Source organism: Tachypleus tridentatus, chromosome 10 (assembly GCF_004210375.1).
Source record: "Tachypleus tridentatus isolate NWPU-2018 chromosome 10, ASM421037v1, whole genome shotgun sequence".
NCBI lineage: Eukaryota > Metazoa > Arthropoda > Merostomata > Xiphosura > Limulidae > Tachypleus > Tachypleus tridentatus.
In genome coordinates, this window is record NC_134834.1 from 22,916,103 (window position 1) to 22,943,842 (window position 27,740).

Genomic DNA, 27,740 nt, shown 5'->3' on the forward strand with positions numbered 1-27,740 from the left:
TATAGTAGTGTACAGAAGTTGGTACACTATCATAAACATATCGTAGTGTACAGAAGTTGGTACACTGTCCTAAACCTATAGTAGTGTACAGAAGTTGGTACACTGTCATAAACCTATAGTAGTGTACAGAAGTTGGTACACTGTCATAAACATATAGTAGTGTACAGAAGTTGGTACACTGTCATAAACATATAGTAGTGTACAGAAGTTGGTATTCTGTCATAAACCTATAGTAGTGTACAGAAGTTGGAATACTGTCATAAAGATATAGTAGTGTACAGAAGTTGGTACACTGTCATAAACCTATAGTAGTGTACAGAAGTTGGTACACTGTCATAAACATAGAGTAGTGCACAGAAGTTGGTGTACTATCATAAACCTATAGTAGTGTACAGAAGTTGGTATACTGTCATAAACCTATAGTAGTGTACAGAAGTTGGTATACTGTCATAAACCTATAGTATTGTACAGAAGTTGGTACACTGTCATAAACATATAGTAGTGTACAGAAGTTGGTACACTGTCATAAACATATAGTAGTGTACAGAAGTTGGTATACTGTCATAAACCTATAGTAGTGTACAGAAGTTGGTACACTGTCATAAACAAATAGTAGTGTACAAAAGTTGGTACACTGTCATAAACAAATAGTTGTGTACAGAAGTTGGTATACTATCATAAACCTATAGTAGTGTACAGAAGTTGGTATACTATCATAAACCTATAGTAGTGTACAGAAGTTGGTACACTGTCATAAACATATAGTAGTGTACAGAAGTTGGTACACTGTCATAAACATATAGTAGTGTACAGAAGTTGGTACACTGTCATAAACATATAGTAGTGTACAGAAGTTGGTATTCTGTCATAAACCTATAGTAGTGTACAGAAGTTGGAATACTGACATAAAGATATAGTAGTCTACAGAACTTGGTACATTGTCATAAACCTATGGTAGTGTACAGAAGTTGGTACACTGTCATAAACATATAGTAGTGCACAGAAGTTGGTATACTATCATAAACCTATAGTAGTGTACAGAAGTTGGTATACTGTCATAAACCTATAGTAGTGTACAGAAGTTGGTATACTGTCATAAACCTATAGTAGTGTACAGAAGTTGGTATACTGTCATAAACCTATAGTAGTGTACAGAAGTTGGTATACTGTCATAAACCTATAGTAGTGTACAGAAGTTGGTACACTGTCATAAACATATAGTAGTGTACAGAAGTTGGTATACTATCATAAACATATCGTAGTGTACAGAAGTTGGTATACTATCATAAACATATCGTAGTGTACAGAAGTTGGTATACTATCATAAACGTATAGTAGTGTACAGAAGTTGGTAAACTATCATAAACTTTTTGTATTGTACAGAAGTTGGTACACTGTCATAAACCTATAGTAGTGTACAGAAGTTGGTACACTATCATAAACATATCGTAGTGTACAGAAGTTGGTACACTGTCATAAACATATAGTAGTGTACAGAAGTTGGTATACTGACATAAAGATATAGTAGTCTACAGAAGTTGGTACACTGTCATAAACCCATAGTAGTGTACAGAAGTTGGTACACTGTCATAAACATAGAGTAGTGCACAGAAGTTGGTGTACTATCATAAACCTATAGTAGTGTACAGAAGTTGGTATACTGTCATAAACCTATAGTAGTGTACAGAAGTTGGTATACTGTCATAAACCTATAGTAGTGTACAGAAGTTGGTATACAGTCATAAACCTATAGTAGTGTACAGAAGTTGGTATACTGTCATAAACCTATAGTAGTGTACAGAAGTTGGTATACTATCATAAAAATATAGTAGTGTACAGAAGTTGGTACACTGTCATAAAGAAATAGTAGTGTACAGAAGTTGGTATACTGTCATAAACATATAGTAGTGTACAGAAGTTGGTACACTGTCATAAACAAATAGTAGTGTACAGAAGTTGGTACACTGTCATAAACATATAGTAGTGTACAGAAGTTGGTACACTGTCATAAACCCATAGTAGTGTACAGAAGTTGGTATACTGTCATAAACCCATAGTAGTGTACAGAAGTTGGTATACTGTCATAAAGATATAGTAGTGTACAGAAGTTGGTATACTGTCATAAACCTATAGTAGTGTACAGAAGTTGGTATACTGTCATAAACGTATAGTAGTGTACAGAAGTTGGTACACTGTCATAAACGTATAGTAGTGTACAGAAGTTGGTACACTGTCATAAACGTATAGTAGTGTACAGAAGTTGGTACACTGTCATAAACCTATAGTAGTGTACAGAAGTTGGTACACTGTCATAAACGTATAGTAGTGTACAGAAGTTGGTACACTGTCATAAACCTATAGTAGTGTACAGAAGTTGGTACACTGTCATAAACATATAGTATTGTACAGAAATTAGTATACTATCATAAACCTATAGTAGTGTACAAAGTTGGTACACTGTTTAAAACATAGAGTTGTGTACAGAAGTTGGTACACTGTCATAAACCTGTAGTAGTGTACAGAAGTTGGTACACTGTCATAAACCTATTGTAGTGTACAGAAGTTAGCACACTGTAATAAACCTATAGTAGTGTACAGAAGTTGGTACACTGTCATAAACCTATAGTAGTGTACAGAAGTTGGTACACTGTCATAAACCTATAGTAGTGTACAGAAGTTGGTTCACTGTCATAAAAATATAGTAGTGTACAGAAGTTGGTACACTGTCATAAACCCATAGTAGTGTAGAGAAGTTGGTACACTGTCATAAACATATAGTAGTGTACAGAAGTTGGTACACTGTCATAAACCTATAGTAGTGTACAGAAGTTGGTATACTATCATAAACCTATAGTAGTGTACAGAAGTTGGTATACAGTCATAAACCTATAGTAGTGTACAGAAGTTGGTATACTGTCATAAACCTATAGTAGTGTACAGAAGTTGGTATACTATCATAAACCTATAGTAGTGTACAGAAGTTGGTATACTGTCATAAACATATAGTAGTGTACAGAAGTTGGTATACTGTCATAAACATATAGTAGTGTACAGAAGTTGGTATACTGTCATAAACCTATAGTAGTGTACAGAAGTTGGTATACTGTCATAAACCTATAGTAGTGTACAGAAGTTGGTATACTGTCATAAACCTATAGTAGTGTACAGAAGTTGGTATACTGTCATAAACAAATAGTTGTGTACAAAAGTTAGTATACTATCATAAAATTATAGTTGTGTACAGAAGTTGGTATACTGTCATAAACAAATAGTTGTGTACAAAAGTTAGTATACTATCATAAACCTATAGTTGTGTACAGAAGTTGGTATACTATCATAAACCTATAGTAGTGTACAGAAGTTGGTACACTGTCATAAACATATAGTAGTGTAAAGTTGGTATACTGTCATAAACCTATAGTAGTGTACAGAAGTTGGTATACTGTCATAAACTTATAGTAGTGTACAGAAGTTGGTACACTGTCATAAACATATAGTAGTGTAAAGTTGGTATACTGTCATAAACCTATAGTAGTGTACAGAAGTTGGTATACTGTCATAAACATATAGTAGTGTACAGAAGTTGGTAAACTGTCATAAACTTTTTGTATTGTACAGAAGTTGGTATACTATCATAAACCTATAGTAGTGAACAGAAGTTGGTATACTATAATAAAGTTATAGTAGTGTACAGAAGTTGGTACACTGTCATAAACCTATAGTAGTTTACAGAAGTTGGTACACTGTCATAAACATAAAATAGTGTACAGAAATTGGTATACTGTCATAAACCTGTAGTAGTGTACAGAAGTTGTTATACTGTTATAAACCAATAGTAGTGTACAGAAGTTGGCATACTGTCATAAAAATAGAGAAGTGTACAGAAGTTCGTACACTGTCCTAAACCTATAGTAGTGTACAGAAGTTGGTACACTGTCATAAACCTATAGTAGTGTACAGAAGTTGGTACACTATCATAAACATATCTTAGTGTACAGAAGTTGGTATACTATCATAAACGTATAGTAGTGTACAGAAGTTGGTACACTATCATAAACATATCTTAGTGTACAGAAGTTGGTATACTATCATAAACGTATAGTAGTGTACAGAAGTTGGTAAACTATCATAAACTTTTTGTATTGTACAGAAGTTGGTATACTATCATAAACCTATAGTAGTGAACAGAAGTTGGTATACTATAATAAAGTTATAGTAGTGTACAGAAGTTGGTACACTGTCATAAACCTATGGTTGTTTACAGAAGTTGGTACACTGTCATAAACATAAAATCGTGCACAGAAATTGGTATACTGTCATAAACCTGTAGTAGTGTACAGAAGTTGTTATACTGTTATAAACCTATAGTAGTGTACAGAAGTTGGTATACTGTCATAAACATATAGTAGTGTACAGAAGTTGGTATACTGTCATAAACATATAGTAGTGTACAGAAGTTGGTATACAATCATAAACATATAGTAGTGTACAAAAGTTGGTACACTGTCATAAACAAAGAGTTGTGCACAAAAGTTGGTACACTGTCATAAACAAATAGTTGTGTACAAAAGTTAGTATACTATCATAAACCTATAGTTGTGTACAGAAGTTGGTATACTATCATAAACCTATAGTAGTGTATAGAAGTTGGTACACTGTCATAAACATATAGTAGTGCACAGAAGTTGGTACACTGTCATAAACATATAGTAGTGTACAGAAGTTGGTATACTGTCATAAACCTATAGTAGTGTACAGAAGTTGGTATACTGTCATAAAGATATAGTAGTGTACAGAACTTGGTACACTGTCATAAACCTATGGTAGTGTACAGAAGTTGGTACACTGTCATAAACATATAGTAGTGTACAGAAGTTGGTATACTATCATAAACCTATAGTAGTGTACAGAAGTTGGTATACTGTCATAAACCTATAGTAGTGTACAGAAGTTGGTATACTGTCATAAACCTATAGTAGTGTACAGAAGTTGGTATACTGTCATAAACCTATAGTAGTGTACAGAAGTTGGTATACTGTCATAAACCTATAGTAGTGTACAGAAGTTGGTATACTATCATAAACATATAGTAGTGTACAGAAGTTGGTACACTGTCATAAAGAAATAGTAGTGTACAGAAGTTGGTACACTGTCATAAACATATAGTAGTGTACAGAAGTTGGTACACTGTCATAAACCTATAGTAGTGTACAGAAGTTGGTATACTGACATAAAGATATAGTAGTGTACAGAAGTTGGTAAACTGTCATAAACTTATAGTAGTGTGCAGAAGTTGGTATACTGTCATAAACGTATAGTAGTGTACAGAAGTTGGTACACTGTCATAAACATATAGTAGTGTACAGAAGTTGGTACACTGTCATAAACTTATAGTAGTGTACATAAATTGGTATACTATCATAAACCTATAGTAGTGTACAAAAGTTGGTACACTGTTTCAAAACATATAGTAGTGTACAGAAGTTGGTACACTGTCATAAACCTATAGTAGTGTACAGAAGTTGGTACACTGTCATAAACTTATAGTAGTGTACAGAAGTTGGTACACTGTCATAAACATATAGTAGTGTACAGAAGTTGGTATTCTGTCATAAACCTATAGTAGTGTACAGAAGTTGGTATACTGTCATAAACCTATAGTAGTGAAGAGAAGTTGGTATACTGTCATAAACCTATTGTAGTGTACAGAAGTTGGTATACTGTCATAAACCTAAAGTAGTGTACAGAAGTTGGTAAACTGTCATAAACCTATAGTAGTGTACAGAAGTTGGTATACTATCATAAACCTATAGTAATGTAGAGAAGTTGGTACACTGTCATAAACCTATAGTAGTGTACAGAAGTTGGTATACTATCATAAACATATAGTTGTGTACAGAAGTTGGTATACTGTCATAAACATAAAGTAGTGTACAGAAGTTAGTACACTGTCATAAACCTATAGTAGTTTACAGAAGATGGTACACTGTCATAAACCTATAGTAGTGTACAGAAGTTGGTTCACTGTCATAAAAATATAGTTGTGTACAGAAGTTGGTACACTGTCATAAACCCATAGTAGTGTACAGAAGTTGGTATACTGTCATAAACATGTAGTAGTGTACAGAAGTTGGTACACTGTCATAAACCTATAGTAGTGTACAAAAGTTGGTACACTATCATAAACCTATAGTAGTGTACAGAAGTTGGTATACAGTCATAAACCTATAGTAGTGTACAGAAGTTGGAATACTGTCATAAACCTATAGTAGTGTACAGAAGTTGGTATACTGTCATAAACATATAGTAGTGTACAGAAGTTGGTATACTATCATAAACCTATAGTAGTGTACAGAAGTTGGTATACTGTCATAAACCTATAGTAGTGTACAGAAGTTGGTATACTGTCATAAACATATAGTAGTGTACAGAAGTTGGTATACTGTCATAAACGTATAGTAGTGTACAGAAGTTGGTATACTGTCATAAACCTATAGTAGTGTACAGAAGTTGGTATACTGTCATAAACAAATAGTAGTGTACAAAAGTTGGTATACTATCATAAACCTATAGTAGTGTACAGAAGTTGGTATACTGTCATAAACATATAGTAGTGTAAAGTTGGTATACTGTCATAAACCTATAGTAGTGTACAGAAGTTGGTACACTGTCATAAACATATAGTAGTGTACAGAAGTTGTAACACTGTCATAAACCTATAGTAGTGTAGAGAAGTTGGTACACTGTCATAAACATATAGTAGTGTACAGAAGTTGGTATTCTGTCATAAACCTATAGTAGTGTACAGAAGTTGGTATACTGTCATAAACCTATAGTAGTGTACAGAAGTTGGTATACTGTCATAAACCTATAGTAGTGTACAGAAGTTGGTATACTGTCATAAACCTATAGTAGTGTACAGAAGTTGGTATACTATCATAAACATATAGTAGTGTACAGAAGTTGGTACACTGTCATAAACAAATAGTTGTGTACAGAAGTTGGTACACTGTCATAAACATATAGTAGTGTACAGAAGTTGGTAAACTATCATAAACCTATAGTAGTGTACAGAAGTTGGTATACTATCATAAACCTATAGTAGTGTACAGAAGTTGGTATACTATCATAAAGTTATAGTAGTGTACAGAAGTTGGTACACTGTCATAAACCTATAGTAGTGTACAGAAGTTGGTACACTGTCATAAACATAAAATAGTGTACAGAAGTTGGTATACTGTCATAAACCTGTAGTAGTGTACAGAAGTTGTTATACTGTTATAAACCTATAGCAGTGTACAAAATTAGTACACTGTCATAAACATATAGTAGTGTAGAGAATTTGTTTCACTGTTATAAACCTACAGTAGTGTACAGAAGTTGGTATACTGTCATAAACATATAGTAGTGTACAAAAGTTGGTACACTGTCATAAACAAATAGTAGTGTACAGAAGTTGGTATACTATCATAAACCTATAGTAGTGTACAGAAGTTGGTATACTATCATAAACCTATAGTAGTGTACAGAAGTTGGTACACTGTCATAAACATATAGTAGTGTACAGAAGTTGGTATACTGTCATAAACCTATAGTAGTGTACAGAAGTTGGAACACTGTCATAAACCTATAGTAATGTACAGAAGTTGGTACACTGTCATAAACATATAGTAGTGTACAGAAGTTGGTATTCTGTCATAAACCTATAGTAGTGTACAGAAGTTGGTATACTGTCATAAACATATAGTAGTGTACAGAAGTTGGTACACTGTCATAAACCTATAGTAGTGTACAGAAGTTGGTACACTGTCATAAATATATAGTAGTGTACAGAAGTTGGTATACTATCATAAACCTATAGTAGTGTACAGAAGTTGGTATACTGTCATAAACCTATAGTAGTGTACAGAAGTTGGTATACTGTCATAAACCTATAGTAGTGTACAGAAGTTGGTATACTGTCATAAACCTATAGTAGTGTACAGAAGTTGGTATACCATCATAAACATATAGTAGTGTACAGAAGTTGGTACACTGTCATAAACAAATAGTAGTGTACAGAAGTTGGTACACTGTCATAAACATATAGTAGTGTACAGAAGTTGGTACACTGTCATAAACCTATAGTAGTGTACAGAAGTTGGTATACTGACATAAAGATATAGTAGTGTACAGAAGTTGGTAAACTGTCATAAACTTATAGTAGTGTGCAGAAGTTGGTATACTGTCATAAACTTATAGTAGTGTACAGAAGTTGGTACACTGTCATAAACATATAGTAGTGTACAGAAGTTGGTATACTATCATAAACCTATAGTAGTGTACAGAATTTGTTTCACTGTCATAAACCAATAGTAGTGTACAGAAGTTGGTACACTGTTATAAACCTGTAGTAGTGTACAGAAGTTGGTACACTGTCATAAACCTGTAGTAGTGTACAGAAGTTGGTACACTGTCATAAACTTACAGTAGTGTACAGAAGTTGGTACACTGTCATAAACATATAGTAGTGTACAGAAGTTGGTACACTGTCATAAACATATAGTAGTATACAGAAGTTGGAATACTATCATAAACCTATAGTAGTGTAGAGAAGTTGGTATACTGTCATAAACCTACAGTAGTGAACAGAAGTTGGGATACTGTCATAAACAAATAGTTGTGTACAGAAGTTGGTACACTGTGATAAACATATAGTAGTGTACAGAAATTGGTACACTGTCATAAACGTATTGTAGTGTACAGAAATTGGTATACTGTCATAAACCTATAGTAGTGTACAGAAGTTGGTATACTGTCATAAACAAATAGTAGTGTACAGAAGTTGGTATACTGTCATAAACCTATAGTAGTGTACAGAAGTTGGTATACTATCATAAACTTATAGTAGTGTACAGAAGTTGGTACACTGTCATAAACATATAGTAGTGTACAGAAGTTGGTATACTGTCATAAACCTATAGTAGTGTACAGAAGTTGGTATACTGTCATAAACATATAGTAGTGTACAGAAGTTGGTAACACTATCATAAACCTATAGTAGTGTACAGAAGTTGGTACACTGTCATAAACATATAGTAGTGTACAGAAGTTGGTACACTGTCATAAACCTATAGTAGTGTACAGAAGTTGGTACACTGTCATAAACATATAGTAGTGTACAGAAGTTGGTATACTGTCATAAACCTATAGTAGTGTACAGAAGTTGGTATACTGTCATAAACCTATAGTAGTGTACAGAAGTTGGTATACTGTCATAAACCTATAATAGTGTACAAAATTGGTACACTGTCAAACATATAGTAGTGTAGAGAAGTTGTTTCACTGTTATAAACCTATAGTAGTGTACAAAAGTTGGTACACTGTCATAAACAAATAGTAGTGTACAGAAGTTGGTATACCATCATAAACCTATAGTAGTGTACAGAAGTTGGTATACTATCATAAACCTATAGTAGTGTACAGAAGTTGGTACACTGTCATAAACATATAGTAGTGTACAGAAGTTGGTATACTGTCATAAACCTATAGTAGTGTACAGAAGTTGGTATACTGTCATAAACCTATAGTAGTGTACAGAAGTTGGTACACTGTCATAAACATATAGTAGTGTACAGAAGTTGGTACACTGTCATAAACGTATTGTAGTGTACAGAAGTTGGTACACTGTCATAAACTTATAGTAGTGTACAGAAGTTGGTATACTGTCATAAACATATAGTAGTGTACAGAAGTTGGTATACTATCATAAACCTATAGTAGTGTACAGAAGTTGGTACACTGTCATAAACATATAGTAGTGTACAGAAGTTGGTACACTGTCATAAACCTATAGTAGTGTACAGAAGTTGGTACACTGTCATAAACATATAGTAGTGTACAGAAGTTGGTATACTGTCATAAACCTATAGTAGTGTACAGAAGTTGGTATACTGTCATAAACCTATAGTAGTGTACAGAAGTTGGTAAACTGTCATAAACCTATAGTAGTGTACAGAAGTTGGTATACTATCATAAACCTATAGTAGTGTACAGAAGTTGGTACACTGTCATAAACCTATAGTAGTGTACAGAAGTTGGTATACTGTCATAAACCTATAGTAGTGTACAGAAGTTGGTACACTGTCATAAACCTATAGTAGTGTACAGAAGTTGGTACACTGTCATAAACCTATAGTAGTGTACAGAAGTTGGTTCACTGTCATAAAAATATAGTAGTGTACAGAAGTTGGTACACTGTCATAAACCCATAGTAGTGTACAGAAGTTGGTATACTGTCATAAACATATAGTAGTGTACAGAAGTTGGTATACTGTCATAAACCTATAGTAGTGTACAGAAGTTGGTATACTATCATAAACCTATAGTAGTGTACAGAAGTTGGTATACAGTCATAAACCTATAGTAGTGTACAGAAGTTGGTATACAGTCATAAACCTATAGTAGTGTACAGAAGTTGGTATACTGTCATAAACATATAGTAGTGTACAGAAGTTGGTATACTGTCATAAACCTATAGTAGTGTACAGAAGTTGGTATACTGTCATAAACCTATAGTAGTGTACAGAAGTTGGTATACTGTCATAAACATATAGTAGTGTACAGAAGTTGGTATACTGTCATAAACGTATAGTAGTGTACAGAAGTTGGTATACTGTCATAAACCTATAGTAGTGTACAGAAGTTGGTATACTGTCATAAACAAATAGTAGTGTACAGAAGTTGGTATACTATCATAAACCTATAGTAGTGTACAGAAGTTGGTATACTATCATAAACCTATAGTAGTGTACAGAAGTTGGTACACTGTCATAAACATATAGTAGTGTAAAGTTGGTATACTGTCATAAACCTATAGTAGTGTACAGAAGTTGGTATACTGTCATAAACATATAGTAGTGTACAGAAGTTGGTACACTGTCATAAACCTATAGTAGTGTAGAGAAGTTGGTACACTGTCATAAACATATAGTAGTGTACAGAAGTTGGTATTCTGTCATAAACCTATAGTGTACAGAAGTAAGTATACTGTCATAAACCTATAGTAGTGTACAGAAGTTGGTATACTGTCATAAACCTATAGTAGTGTACAGAAGTTGGTATACTATCATAAACATATAGTAGTGTACAGAAGTTGGTACACTGTCATAAACAAATAGTTGTGTACAGAAGTTGGTACACTGTCATAAACATATAGTAGTGTACAGAAGTTGGTAAACTATCTTAAACTTTTTGTATTGTACAGAAGTTGGTATACTATCATAAACCTATAGTAGTAAACAGAAGTTGGTATACTATAATAAAGTTATAGTAGTGTTCAGAAGTTGGTACACTGTCATAAACAAATAGTTGTGTACAAAAGTTAGTATACTATCATAAACCTATAGTTGTGTACAGAAGTTGGTATACTGTCAAACATATAGTAGTGTACAGAAGTTGGTACACTGTCATAAACCTATAGTAATGTACAGAAGTTGGTACACTGTCATAAACATATATTAGTGTACAGATGTTGGTATTCTGTCATAAACCTATAGTAGTGTACAGAAGTTGGTACACTGTCATAAACATAAAATCGTGCACAGAAATTGGTATACTGTCATAAACCTGTAGTAGTGTACAGAAGTTGGTATACTGTCATAAACCTATAGTAGTGTACAGAAGTTGGTATACTGTCATAAACATATAGTAGTGTACAGAAGTTGGTATACTGTCATAAACCTATAGTAGTGTACAAAGTTGGTACACTGTCATAAACATATAGTAGTGTACAGAAGTTGGTACACTGTCATAAACCTATAGTAGTGTACAAAGTTGGTACACTGTCATAAACAAATAGTAGTGTACAGAAGTTGGTACACTGTCATAAACAAATAGTAGTGTACAGAAGTTGGTATACTATCATAAACCTATAGTTGTGTACAGAAGTTGGTATACTATCATAAACTTATAGTAGTGAACAGAAGTTGGTACACTGTCAAAAAGATATAGTAGTGTAAAATAGTTGGTATACTGTCATAAACCTATAGTAGTGTACAAAAGTTGGTACACTGTCATAAACAAAGAGTTGTGTACAGAAGTTGGTACACTGTCATAAACAAATAGTTGTGTACAAAAGTTAGTATACTATCATAAACCTATAGTTGTGTACAGAAGTTGGTATACTGTCAAACATATAGTAGTGTACAGAAGTTGGTACACTGTCATAAACCTATAGTAATGTACAGAAGTTGGTACACTGTCATAAACATATATTAGTGTACAGATGTTGGTATTCTGTCATAAACCTATAGTAGTGTACAGAAGTTGGTACACTGTCATAAACCTATAGTAGTGTACAGAAGTTGGTACACTGTCATAAACCTATAGTAGTGTACAGAAGTTGGTACACTGTCATAAACATATAGTAATGTACAGAAGTTGGTACACTGTCATAAACATATAGTAGTGTACAGATGTTGGTATTCTGTCATAAACCTATAGTAGTGTACAGAAGTTGGTACACTGTCATAAACGTATTGTAGTGTACAGAAGTTGGTACACTGTCATAAACTTATAGTAGTGTACAAAAGTTGGTACACTGTCATAAACATATAGTATTGTACAGAAATTGGTATACTATCATAAACCTATAGTAGTGTACAAAGTTGGTACACTGTTTAAAACATATAGTTGTGTACAGAAGTTGGTACACTGTCATAAACCTGTAGTAGTGTACAGAAGTTGGTACACTGTCATAAACCTGTAGTAGTGTAAAGAAGTTGGTACACTGTCATAAACATATAGTAGTGTGTAGAAGTCGGTATACTGTCATAAACCTAAAGTAGTGTACAGAAGTTGGTAAACTGTCATAAACCTATAGTAGTGTACAGAAATTGGTATACTATCATAAACCTATAGTAGTGTAGAGAAGTTGGTATACTGTCATAAACCTATAGTAGTGTACAGAAGTTGGTATACTATCATAAACATATAGTAGTGTACAGAAGTTAGCACACTGTCATAAACCTATAGAAGTTTACAGAAGATGGTACACTGTCATAAACCTATAGTAGTGTACAGAAGTTGGTTCACTGTCATAAAAATATAGTAGTGTACAGAAGTTGGTACACTGTCATAAACCCATAGTAGTGTACAGAAGTTGGTATACTGTCATAAACATATAGTAGTGTACAGAAGTTGGTACACTGTCATAAACCTATAGTAGTGTACAGAAGTTGGTACACTATCATAAACCTATAGTAGTGTACAGAAGTTGGTATACAGTCATAAACCTATAGTAGTGTACAGAAGTTGGTATACTGTCATAAACCTATAGTAGTGTACAGAAGTTGGTATACTGTGATAAACATATAGTAGTATACAGAAGTTGGTATACTATCATAAACCTATAGTAGTGTAGAGAAGTTGGTATACTGTCATAAACCTACAGTAGTGAACAGAAGTTGGTATACTGTCATAAACATATAGTAGTGTACAGAAGTTGGTATACTGTCATAAACCATATAGTAGTGTACAGAAGTTGGTATACTGTCATAAACCTATAGTAGTGTACAGAAGTTGGTATACTGTCATAAACAAATAGTAGTGTACAGAAGTTGGTATACTATCATAAACCTATAGTAGTGTACAGAAGTTGGTATACTATCATAAACTTATAGTAGTGTACAGAAGTTGGTACACTGTCATAAACATATAGTAGTGTAAAGTTGGTATACTGTCATAAACCTATAGTAGTGTACAGAAGTTGGTATACTGTCATAAACATATAGTAGTGTACAGAAGTTGTACACTGTCATAAACCTATAGTAGTGTACAGAAGTTGGTACACTGTCATAAACATATAGTAGTGTACAGAAGTTGGTATACTGTCATAAACCTATAGTAGTGTACAGAAGTTGGTATACTGTCATAAACCTATAGTAGTGTACAGAAGTTGGTATACTGTCATAAACCTATAGTAGTGTACAGAAGTTGGTATACTGTCATAAACCTGTAGTAGTGTACAGAAGTTGGTATACTATCATAAACATATAGTAGTGTACAGAAGTTGGTACACTGTCATAAACAAATAGTAGTGTACAGAAGTTGGTACACTGTCATAAACATATAGTAGTGTACAGAAGTTGGTAAACTATCATAAACTATAGTAGTGTACAGAAGTTGGTATACTATCATAAACCTATAGTAGTGAACAGAAGTTGGTATACTATAATAAAGTTATAGTAGTGTTCAGAAGTTGGTACACTGTCATAAACCTATGGTAGTGTACAGAAGTTGGTACACTGTCATAAACATAAAATAGTGTACAGAAGTTGGTATACTGTCATAAACCTGTAGTAGTGTACAGAAGTTGTTATACTATCATAAACTTATAATAGTGAACAGAAGTTGGTACACTGTCATAAACATATAGTAGTGTAAAATAGTTGGTATACTGTCATAAACCTATAGTAGTGTACAGAAGTTGGTATACTGTCATAAACATACAGTAGTGTACAGAAGTTGGTACACTGTCATAAACCTATAGTAATGTACAGAAGTTGGTACACTGTCATAAACATATAGTAGTGTACAGAAGTTGGTATACTGTCATAAACCTATAGTAGTGTACAGAAGTTGGTATACTGTCATAAACATATAGTAGTGTACAGAAGTTGGTACACTGTCATAAACCTATGGTAGTGTACAGAAGTTGGTATACTGTCATAAACATATAGTAGTGTACAGAAGTTGGTATACTGTCATAAACCTATAGTAGTGTACAGAAGTTGGTATACTGTCATAAACATATAGTAGTGTACAGAAGTTGGTACACTGTCATAAACATATAGTAGTGTACAGAAGTTGGTACACTGTCATAAACCTATAGTAGTGTACAGAAGTTGGTACACTGTCATAAACATATAGTAGTGTACAGAAGTTGGTATTCTGTCATAAACCTATAGTGTACAGAAGTAAGTATACTGTCATAAACCTATAGTAGTGTACAGAAGTTGGTATACTGTCATAAACCTATAGTAGTGTACAGAAGTTGGTATACTATCATAAACATATAGTAGTGTACAGAAGTTGGTACACTGTCATAAACAAATAGTTGTGTACAGAAGTTGGTACACTGTCATAAACATATAGTAGTGTACAGAAGTTGGTAAACTATCATAAACTTATAGTAGTGTACAGAAGTTGGTATACTATCATAAACCTATAGTAGTGTACAGAAGTTGGTATACTATCATAAACCTATAGTAGTGTACAGAAGTTGGTACACTGTCATAAACAAATAGTAGTGTACAGAAGTTGGTATACTGTCATAAACCTATAGTAGTGTACAGAAGTTGGTATACTGTCATAAACATATAGTAGTGTACAGAAGTTGGTACACTGTCATAAACCTATAGTAGTGTACAGAAGTTGGTACACTGTCATAAACATATAGTAGTGTACAGAAGTTGGTATACTGTCATAAACCTATAGTAGTGTACAGAAGTTGGTACACTGTCATAAACATATAGTAGTGTACAGAAGTTGGTATACTGTCATAAACCTATAGTAGTGTACAGAAGTTGATATACTGTCATAAACCTATAGTAGTGTACAGAAGTTGGTATACTGTCATAAACATATAGTAGTGTACAGAAGTTGTTATACTGTTATAAACCTATAGTAGTGTACAAAATTAGTACACTGTCATAAACATATAGTAGTGTAGAGAAGTTGTTTCACTGTTATAAACCTATAGTAGTGTACAAAAGTTGGTACACTGTCATAAACAAATAGTAGTGTACAGAAGTTGGTACACTGTCATAAACAAATAGTAGTGTACAGAAGTTGGTATACTATCATAAACCTATAGTAGTGTACAGAAGTTGGTATACTATCATAAACTTATAGTAGTGTACAGAAGTTGGTACACTGTCATAAACATATAGTAGTGTACAGAAGTTGGTATACTGTCATAAACCTATAGTAGTGTACAGAAGTTGGTACACTGTCATAAACAAAGAGTAGTGTACAGAAGTTGGTACACTGTCATAAACAAATAGTAGTGTACAGAAGTTGGTATACTGTCATAAACCTATAGTAGTGTACAGAAGTTGGTATACTGTCATAAACATATAGTAGTGTACAGAAGTTGGTACACTGTCATAAACCTATAGTAGTGTACAGAAGTTGGTACACTGTCATAAACATATAGTAGTGTACAGAAGTTGGTATACTGTCATAAACCTATAGTAGTGTACAGAAGTTGGTACACTGTCATAAACATATAGTAGTGTACAGAAGTTGGTACACTGTCATAAACCTATAGTAGTGTACAGAAGTTGGTACACTGTCATAAACATATAGTAGTGTACAGAAGTTGGTATACTGTCATAAACATATAGTAGTGTACAGAAGTTGGTATACTGTCATAAACCTATAGTAGTGTACAGAAGTTGGTACACTGTCATAAACCTATAGTAGTGTACAGAAGTTGGTACACTGTCATAAACCTATAGTAGTGTACAGAAGTTGGTACACTGTCATAAACATATAGTAGTGTACAGAAGTTGGTATACTATCATAAACCTATAGTAGTGTACAGAAGTTGGTACACTGTCATAAACATATAGTAGTGTACAGAAGTTGGTACACTGTCATAAACCTATAGTAGTGTACAGAAGTTGGTACACTGTCATAAACCTATAGTAGTGTACAGAAGTTGGTACACTGTCATAAACATATAGTAGTGTGTAGAAGTCGGTATACTGTCATAAACCTAAAGTAGTGTACAGAAGTTGGTAAACTGTCATAAACCTATAGTAGTGTACAGAAGTTGGTATACTATCATAAACCTATAGTAGTGTACAGAAGTTGGTACACTGTCATAAACCTATAGTAGTGTACAGAAGTTGGTATACTGTCATAAACATATAGTAGTGTACAGAAGTTGGTACACTGTCATAAACCTATAGTAGTGTACAGAAGTTGGTACACTGTCATAAACCTATAGTAGTGTACAGAAGTTGGTTCACTGTCATAAAAATATAGTTGTGTACAGAAGTTGGTACACTGTCATAAACCCATAGTAGTGTACAGAAGTTGGTATACTGTCATAAACATGTAGTAGTGTACAGAAGTTGGTACACTGTCATAAACCTATAGTAGTGTACAGAAGTTGGTACACTATCATAAACCTATAGTAGTGTAGAGAAGTTGGTATACAGTCATAAACCTATAGTAGTGTACAGAAGTTGGAATACAGTGATAAACCTATAGTAGTGTATAGAAGTTGGTATACAGTCATAAACATATAGTAGTATACAGAAGTTGGTATACTATCATAAACCTTTCGTAATGTAGAGAAGTTGGTATACTGTCATAAACCTACAGTAGTGAACAGAAGTTGGGATACTGTAATAAACATATAGTAGTGTACAGAAATTGGTATACTGTCATAAACGTATTGTAGTGTACAGAAGTTGGTATACTGTCATAAACCTATAGTAGTGTACAGAAGTTGGTATACTGTCATAAACAAATAGTTGTGTACAAAAGTTAGTATACTATCATAAACCTATAGTTGTGTACAGAAGTTGGTATACTATCATAAACTTATAGTAGTGTACAGAAGTTGGTACACTGTCATAAACATATAGTAGTGTAAAGTTGGTATACTGTCATAAACCTATAGTAGTGTACAGAAGTTGGTATACTGTCATAAACATATAGTAGTGTACAGAAGTTGTAACACTGTCATAAACCTATAGTAGTGTAGAGAAGTTGGTACACTGTCATAAACATATAGTAGTGTACAGAAGTTGGTATTCTGTCATAAACCTATAGTAGTGTACAGAAGTTGGTATACTGTCATAAACCTATAGTAGTGTACAGAAGTTGGTATACTGTCATAAACCTATAGTAGTGTACAGAAGTTGGTATACTGTCATAAACCTATAGTAGTGTACAGAAGTTGGTATACTATCATAAACATATAGTAGTGTACAGAAGTTGGTACACTGTCATAAACAAATAGTTGTGTACAGAAGTTGGTACACTGTCATAAACATATAGTAGTGTACAGAAGTTGGTAAACTATCATAAACTTTTTGTATTGTACAGAAGTTGGTATACTATCATAAACCTATAGTAGTGAACAGAAGTTGGTATACTATAATAAAGTTATAGTAGTGTTCAGAAGTTGGTACACTGTCATAAACCTATGGTAGTGTACAGAAGTTGGTACACTGTCATAAACATAAAGTAGTGTACAGAAGTTGGTATACTGTCATAAACCTATAGTAGTGTACAGAAGTTGGTATACTATCATAAACCTATAGTAGTGTACAGAAGTTGGTACACTGTCATAAACATATAGTAGTGTACAGAAGTTGGTATACTGTCATAAACCTATAGTAGTGTACAGAAGTTGGTATACTGTCATAAACATATAGTAGTGTACAGAAGTTGGTACACTGTCATAAACCTATAGTAATGTACAGAAGTTGGTACACTGTCATAAACATATAGTAGTGTACAGAAGTTGGTATTCTGTCATAAACCTATAGTAGTGTACAGAAGTTGGTATACTGTCATAAACATATAGTAGTGTACAGAAGTTGGTATACTGTCATAAACCTATAGTAGTGTACAGAAGTTGGTATACTGTCATAAACATACAGTAGTGTACAGAAGTTGGTACACTGTCATAAACATATAGTAGTGTACAGAAGTTGGTACACTGTCATAAACCTATAGTAGTGTACAGAAGTTGGTATACTGTCATAAACATATAGTAGTGTACAGAAGTTGGTAAACTGTCATAAACCTATAGTAGTGTACAGAAGTTGGTATACTGTCATAAACATATAGTAGTGTACAGAAGTTGGTACACTGTCATAAACTTATAGTAGTGTACAGAAGTTGGTACACTGTCATAAACATATAGTAGTGTACAGAAGTTGGTATACTATCATAAACCTATAGTAGTGTACAGAAGTTGGTACACTGTCATAAACCAATAGTAGTGTACAGAAGTTGGTACACTGTCATAAACCTATAGTAGTGTACAGAAGTTGGTACACTGTCATAAACCTATAGTAGTGTACAGAAGTTGGTACACTGTCATAAACCTATAGTAGTGTACAGAAGTTGGTATACTGTCATAAACCTATAGTAGTGTACAGAAGTTGGTATACTGTCATAAACCTATAGTAGTGTACAGAAGTTGGTATACTGTCATAAACATATAGTAGTGTACAGAAGTTGGTACACTGTCATAAACCTATAGTAGTGTACAGAAGTTGGTATACTGTCATAAACCTATAGTAGTGTACAGAAGTTGGTATACTGTCATAAACAAATAGTAGTGTACAGAAGTTGGTATACTATCATAAACCTATAGTAGTGTACAGAAGTTGGTATACTATCATAAACCTATAGTAGTGTACAGAAGTTGGTACACTGTCATAAACCTATAGTAGTGTACAGAAGTTGGTACACTGTCATAAACATATAGTAGTGTACAGAAGTTGGTATACTGTCATAAACCTATAGTAGTGTACAGAAGTTGGTATACTGTCATAAACATATAGTAGTGTACAGAAGTTGGTACACTGTCATAAACCTATAGTAGTGTACAGAAGTTGGTACACTGTCATAAACATATAGTAGTGTACAGAAGTTGGTACACTGTCATAAACCTATAGTAGTGTACAGAAGTTGGTATACTGTCATAAACCTATAGTAGTGTACAGAAGTTGGTATACTGTCATAAACCTATAGTAGTGTACAGAAGTTGGTATACTGTCATAAACCTATAGTAGTGTACAGAAGTTGGTATACTGTCATAAACCTATAGTAGTGTACAGAAGTTGGTATACTATCATAAACATATAGTAGTGTACAGAAGTTGGTACACTGTCATAAACAAATAGTTGTGTACAGAAGTTGGTACACTGTCATAAACATATAGTAGTGTACAGAAGTTGGTAAACTATCATAAACTATAGTAGTGTACAGAAGTTGGTATACTATCATAAACCTATAGTAGTGTACAGAAGTTGGTATACTATCATAAACCTATAGTAGTGTACAGAAGTTGGTACACTGTCATAAACCTATAGTAGTGTACAGAAGTTGGTATACTGTCATAAACCTATAGTAGTGTACAGAAGTTGGTACACTGTCATAAACATATAGTAGTGTACAGAAGTTGGTATACTGTCATAAACCTATAGTAGTGTACAGAAGTTGTAATACTGTCATAAACCTATAGTAGTGTACAGAAGTTGGTATACTGTCATAAACATATAGTAGTGTACAGAAGTTGGTATACAATCATAAACCTATAGTAGTGTACAAAATTGGTACACTGTCAAACATATAGTAGTGTAGAGAAGTTGTTTCACTGTTATAAACCTATAGTAGTGTACAAAAGTTGGTACACTGTCATAAACAAAGAGTTGTGTACAAAAGTTGGTACACTGTCATAAACAAATAGTAGTGTACAAAAGTTAGTATACTATCATAAACCTATAGTTGTGTACAGAAGTTGGTATACTATCATAAACTTATAGTAGTGAACAGAAGTTGGTACACTGTCATAAACATATAGTAGTGTAAAATAGTTGGTATACTGTCATAAACCTATAGTAGTGTACAGAAGTTGGTATACTGTCATAAACATATAGTAGTGTACAGAAGTTGGTACACTGTCATAAACCTATAGTAATGTACAGAAGTTGGTACACTGTCATAAACATATAGTAGTGTACAGAAGTTGGTATTCTGTCATAAACCTATAGTAGTGTACAGAAGTTGGTATACTGTCATAAAGATATAGTAGTGTACAGAAGTTGGTACACTGTCATAAACCTATAGTAGTGTACAGAAGTTGGTACACTGTCATAAACATAGAGTAGTGTACAGAAGTTGGTATACTATCATAAACCTATAGTAGTGTACAGAAGTTGGTATACTGTCATAAACCTATAGTAGTGTACAGAAGTTGGTATACTGTCATAAACCTATAGTAGTGTAGAGAAGTTGGTATACTGTCATAAACCTATAGTAGTGTACAGAAGTTGGTATACTGTCATAAACCTATAGTAGTGTACAGAAGTTGGTATACTGTCATAAACATATAGTAGTGTACAGAAGTTGGTACACTGTCATAAAGAAATAGTAGTGTACAGAAGTTGGTACACTGTCATAAACATATAGTAGTGTACAGAAGTTGGTACACTGTCATAAACCTATAGTAGTGTACAGAAGTTGGTATACTGTCATAAACATATAGTAGTGTACAGAAGTTGGTAAACTGTCATAAACCTATAGTAGTGTACAGAAGTTGGTATACTGTCATAAACCTATAGTAGTGTACAGAAGTTGGTACACTGTCATAAACCTATAGTAGTGTACAGAAGTTGGTACACTGTCATAAACATATAGTATTGTACATAAATTAGTATAGTATCTTAAACCTATAGTAGTGTACAGAATTTGTTTCACTGTCATAAACCAATAGTAGTGTACAGAAGTTGGTACACTGTCATAAACCTGTAGTAGTGTACAGAAGTTGGTACACTGTCATAAACTTACAGTAGTGTACAAAAGTTGGTACACTGTCATAAACAAATAGTTGTGTACAGAAGTTGGTACACTGTCATAAACATATAGTAGTGTACAGAAGTTAATAAACTGTCATAAACATATAGTAATGTACAGAAGTTGGTATACTGACATAAACATACAGTAGTGCACAGAAGTTTGTATACTGTGATAAACCTATAATAGTGTACAGAAATTAGTACACTGTCATAAACCTATAATAGTGTACAGAAGTTAGTACACTGTCATAAACCTATAGTAGTGTACAGAAGTTAATACACTGTCATAAACCTATAGTGTATAGAAGTTGATATACTGACAAAGATATAGTAGTGTACAGAAGTTGGTAAACTGTCATAAACCTATAGTAGTGTACAGAAGTTGGTATACTGTCATAAACATATAGTAGTGTACAGAAGTTGGTATACGATCATAAACCTATAGTAGTGTACAAAAGTTGGTACACTGTCATAAACATATAGTAGTGTAGAGAAGTTGTTTCACTGTTATAAACCTATAGTAGTGTACAAAAGTCGGTATACTGTCATAAACGTATTGTAGTGTACAGAAGTTGGTATACTGTCATAAACCTATAGTAGTGTACAGAAGTTGGTATACTGTCATAAACAAATAGTTGTGTACAAAAGTTAGTATACTATCATAAACCTATAGTTGTGTACAGAAGTTGGTATACTATCATAAACTTATAGTAGTGTACAGAAGTTGGTACACTGTCATAAACATATAGTAGTGTAAAGTTGGTATACTGTCATAAACATATAGTAGTGTACAGAAGTTGTAACACTGTCATAAACCTATAGTAGTGTACAGAAGTTGGTACACTGTCATAAACATATAGTAGTGTACAGAAGTTGGTACACTGTCATAAACATATAGTAGTGTACAGAAGTTGGTATTCTGTCATAAACCTATAGTAGTGTACAGAAGTTGGTATACTGTCATAAACCTATAGTAGTGTACAGAAGTTGGTATACTGTCATAAACCTATAGTAGTGTACAGAAGTTGGTATACTGTCATAAACCTATAGTAGTGTACAGAAGTTGGTATACTGTCATAAACCTATAGTAGTGTACAGAAGTTGGTATACTCTCATAAATCTATAGTAGTGTACAGATTTTGGTATACTATCATAAACATATAGTAGTGTACAGAAGTTAATAAACTGTCATAAACATATAGTAATGTACAGAAGTTGGTATACTGACATAAACATACAGTAGTGCACAGAAGTTTGTATACTGTCATAAACCTATAATAGTGTACAGAAGTTAGTACACTGTCATAAACCTATAGTAGTGTACAGAAGTTAGTATACTGTCATAAACCTATAGTAGTGTACAGAAGTTGGTAAACTGTCATAAACCTATAGTAGTGTACAGAAGTTGGTATACTGTCATAAACATATAGTAGTGTACAGAAGTTGGTATACGATCATAAACCTATAGTAGTGTACAAAAGTTGGTACACTGTCATAAACATATAGTAGTGTAGAGAAGTTGTTTCACTGTCATAAACCTATAGTAGTGTACAAAAGTCGGTATACTGTCATAAACGTATTGTAGTGTACAGAAGTTGGTATACTGTCATAAACCTATAGTAGTGTACAGAAGTTGGTATACTGTCATAAACATATAGTAGTGTACAGAAGTTAGTATACTATCATAAACCTATAGTTGTGTACAGAAGTTGGTATACTATCATAAACTTATAGTAGTGTACAGAAGTTGGTACACTGTCATAAACATATAGTAGTGTAAAGTTGGTATACTGTCATAAACATATAGTAGTGTACAGAAGTTGTAACACTGTCATAAACCTATAGTAGTGTACAGAAGTTGGTACACTGTCATAAACATATAGTAGTGTACAGAAGTTGGTATTCTGTCATAAACCTATAGTAGTGTACAGAAGTTGGTATACTGACATAAACCTATAGTAGTGTACAGAAGTTGGTATACTGTCATAAACCTATAGTAGTGTATAGAAGTTGGTATACTGTCATAAACCTATAGTAGTGTACAGAAGTTGGTATACTGTCATAAACCTATAGTAGTGTACAGAAGTTGGTATACTCTCATAAATCTATAGTAGTGTACAGAAGTTGGTATACTATCATAAACATATAGTAGTGTACAGAAGTTGGTACACTGTCATAAACAAATAGTTGTGTACAGAAGTTGGTACACTGTCATAAACATATAGTAGTGTACAGAAGTTGGTACACTGTCATAAACCTATAGTAGTGTACAGAAGTTAATAAACTGTCATAAACATATAGTAGTGTACAGAAGTTGGTATACTGACATAAACATACAGTAGTGCACAGAAGTTTGTATACTGTGATAAACCTATAGTAGTGTACAGAAGTTGGTACACTGTCATAAACCTATAGTAGTGTACAGAAGTTGGTACACTGTCATAAACCTATAGTAGTGTACAGAAGTTGGTACACTGTCATAAACCTATAGTAGTGTACAGAAGTTGGTACACTGTCATAAACCTATAGTAGTGTACAGAAGTTGGTACACTGTCATAAACTTATAGTAGTGTACAAAAGTTGGTACACTGTCATAAACATATAGTATTGTACATAAATTAGTATAGTATCATAAACCTATAGTAGTGTACAGAAGTTGGTACACTGTCATAAAACATATAGTAGTGTACAGAAGTTGGTACACTGTCATAAACCAATAGTAGTGTACAGAAGTTGGTATACTGTCATAAAAATATAGTGTACAGAAGTTGGTACACTGTCATAAACCTATAGTAGTGTACAGAAGTTGGTATACTGTCATAAACCAATAGTAGTGTACAGAAGTTGGTACACTGTCTTAAACCTATAGTAGTGTACAAAAGTTGGTACACTATCATAAACATATAGTAGTGTAGAGAAGTTGGTATAATATCATATACACAAGTTCGTATACTATCATAAACCTATAGTAGTGTTGAGAAGTTCGTATACTATCATAAACCTATAGTAGTGTACAGACGTTGGTATACTTTCATAAACCTGTAGTAGTGTACAGAAGTTGGTACACTGTCATTAACTTATAGTAGTGTACAAAAGTTGGTACACTGTCATAAACATATAGTAGTGTACAGAAGTTGGTATACTATCATAAACCTACACTAGTGTACAGAAGTTGGTACACTGTCATAAACATATAGAAGTGTACAGAAGTTGGTATACTATCATAAACCTACACTAGTGTACAGAAGTTGGTACACTGTCATAAACATATAGAAGTGTACAGAAGTTGGTATACTATCATAAACCTGTAGTAGTGTAGAGAAGTTGGTATACTATCATAAACCTATAGTAGTGTACAGAAGTTGGTATACTGTCATAAACCTATAGTAGTGTACAGAAGTTGGTATACTGTCATAAACCTATAGTAGTGTACAGAAGTTGGTATACTGTCATAAACCTATAGTAGTGTACAGAAGTTGGTACACTGTCATAAAGATATAGTAGTGTACAGAAGTTGGTATACTGTCATAAACCTATAGTAGTGTACAGAAGTTGGTATACTGTCATAAACCTATAGTAATGTACAGAAGTTGGTACACTGTCATAAACATATAGTAGTGCACAGAAGTTGGTGTACTATCATAAACCTATAGTAGTGTACAGAAGTTGGTATACTGTCATAAACCTATAGTAGTGTACAGAAGTTGGTATACTGTCATAAACCTATAGTAGTGTACAGAAGTTGGTATACTGTCATAAACCTATAGTAGTGTACAGAAGTTGGTATACTGTCATAAACCTATAGTAGTGTACAGAAGTTGGTATACTGTCATAAACCTATAGTAGTGTACAGAAGTTGGTATACTGTCATAAACCTATAGTAGTGTACAGAAGTTGGTATACTGTCATAAACCTATAGTAGTGTACAGAAGTTGGTATACTGTCATAAACATATAGTAGTGTACAGAAGTTGGTATACTGTCATAAACCTATAGTAGTGTACAGAAGTTGGTATACTGTCATAAACCTATAGTAGTGTACAGAAGTTGGTATACTATCATAAACCTATAGTAGTGTAGAGAAGTTGTTACACTGTCATAAACATATAGTAGTGTACAGAAGTTGGTGCACTGTTATAAACCTATAGTAGTGTACAGAAGTTGGTACACTGTTATAAACCTATAGTAGTGTACAGAAGTTGGTACACTGTCATAAACATATAGTAGTGTACAGAAGTTGGTACACTGTCATAAACCTATAGTAGTGTACAGAAGTTGGTACACTGTCATAAACATATAGTAGTGTACAGAAGTTGGTATACTGTCATAAACCTATAGTAGTGTACAGAAGTTGGTATACTATCATAAACATATAGTAGTGTACAGAAGTTGGTATACTATCATAAACCTATAGTAGTGTACAGAAGTTGGTACACTGTCATAAACATATAGTAGTGTACAGAAGTTGGTACACTGTCATAAACCTATAGTAGTGTAGAGAAGTTGGTATACTATAATAAACCTAAAGTAGTGTACAGAAGTTGGTATACTATCATAAACTTCAAGAGGTTTACACCAAGATAATATACTATTATACACCACCAGTAGTATACAAGAGTTGTTATAGTTCGATAACTTTCCAGAAGTCTGGAGAAGTTAGTTTACTAAAACAACCTTTGATAATGTCTTTGATTTGATCATGAAGTTCTGAAAATATCCTCACAAAACAAACAGAAGAGAATTGCTATTATAACACAAAACTTAAGATTTTGTTTGAAACAGTTTACTGTTGAAGGTTTAAATTACCATTCAGCTCAATGTTTTGAATATGTATTTCTTTTTCTCTTAATTATCAATAGTAAAATAAAAACAATAACATTTTTTTGTCTTTTTAGTGATTTTCAGTTAAATGGTTGAGTACACGAAGCACAAACCAAGTTATGTTATAAATTTTCTCAAGGTATTATTGAACTTGCATTTTGTGAGGGGGTCATTAATATGAAAAATAATTTAATGTTTTCTACTTTATACAGTTCAATCTGAGTTAGGGCCTACAGAAAAAAAACTTAATTGTGATTAAGATCTACAATAAGTATGTTTTTTAAGTTACCATCAACTGCGAGTCTTTTGTAACATCCATGTGAAAGTGACCCTTTATAAATGCAATTTTCTAAGTACGTACATCAAACCTTGGGATACTAAGCTCAGAAAAATAGTACTCCACTAACAGTATAACAAGCTAATGTTGCTTGTAACTTACTAAATGCTTACATTTAATTGTGGAGTGAGTATTTTTTATACAGCATCTAAAATGGAAGCTAAGCAACTAATCTACTAATGCTATGATAAATTATAAGTAATAGATATCTCTTCTTCTACCTCGTATATATATACCATGTAATTTACTGAATGTCATATTAATTCTGTTTGCTTCTGACAAGCAACCATTTATAACTACATGCTATGATACAAGTATTAAGTTCACTGAAGCTACATGTGTGTGTGTGTACATTTATTTGAGTTTAAATATCAGTGCATTCTCTTTTTAAAAATAAACTATATTAATATTGTTTTTGGAATTTATTTACACCTATAAAACATTTTCTCTTTTAAGAAGGAAAAGAGAGTACGATGTGTTGAATATTTAGAGTTTAGGTTATGTCTGAGAATTTCTTTCCCTCTTATTTATATCTACATACAATTCGCTTACCTTCTGTTATGCTAGAATTCTGAAACATAGTTTCTAAAGTGTGGTGAGCGTCTTTAAAAGTAGGCCTGTCGAGAGGTTCCCACAGCCAGCCTGCAACACAAGCACTACAAATTAGAATAAAGTCTGAAACTATATTAAAGTGCAGGGAAAATATGGGCTGGTGGACCTAAAAGATAGTTTTCAGTACGAGGGGTGAATTATGTGCAACAGAAAGGATTCACAATAACTCTTTCCATACATGAGAAAAACAGTCTTAACAGACTTTCAGACATAATAAAAAATTTGATATTCTGAATATGAAAGTAATCTAATGTTTATTAATAATCTGCCAAATTTCATTAACATATGCTTATTAATGTAAAAGCTACAGAATGAAAACAAGCACAAACAGTTATGAGGTCAGTTCCACGGACAGAACCAGTGCTGGAAGAGAGAAAA

The 27,740-nt window shown here is 33.1% G+C and overlaps 1 pseudogene across 1 annotated transcript in view; it reads right to left on the reverse strand.

Moving 5' to 3' along the window:
- Positions 1–27,740, reverse strand: part of LOC143228878 (tyrosine-protein kinase Abl-like) — a 128,383-nt pseudogene that overhangs the window by 40,351 nt on the left and 60,292 nt on the right. Inside the window, exon 8 of the transcript XR_013015487.1 lies at positions 27,303–27,392. The product of XR_013015487.1 is annotated as a tyrosine-protein kinase Abl-like (transcript). The remainder of the gene's footprint in view (positions 1–27,302; positions 27,393–27,740) is intronic.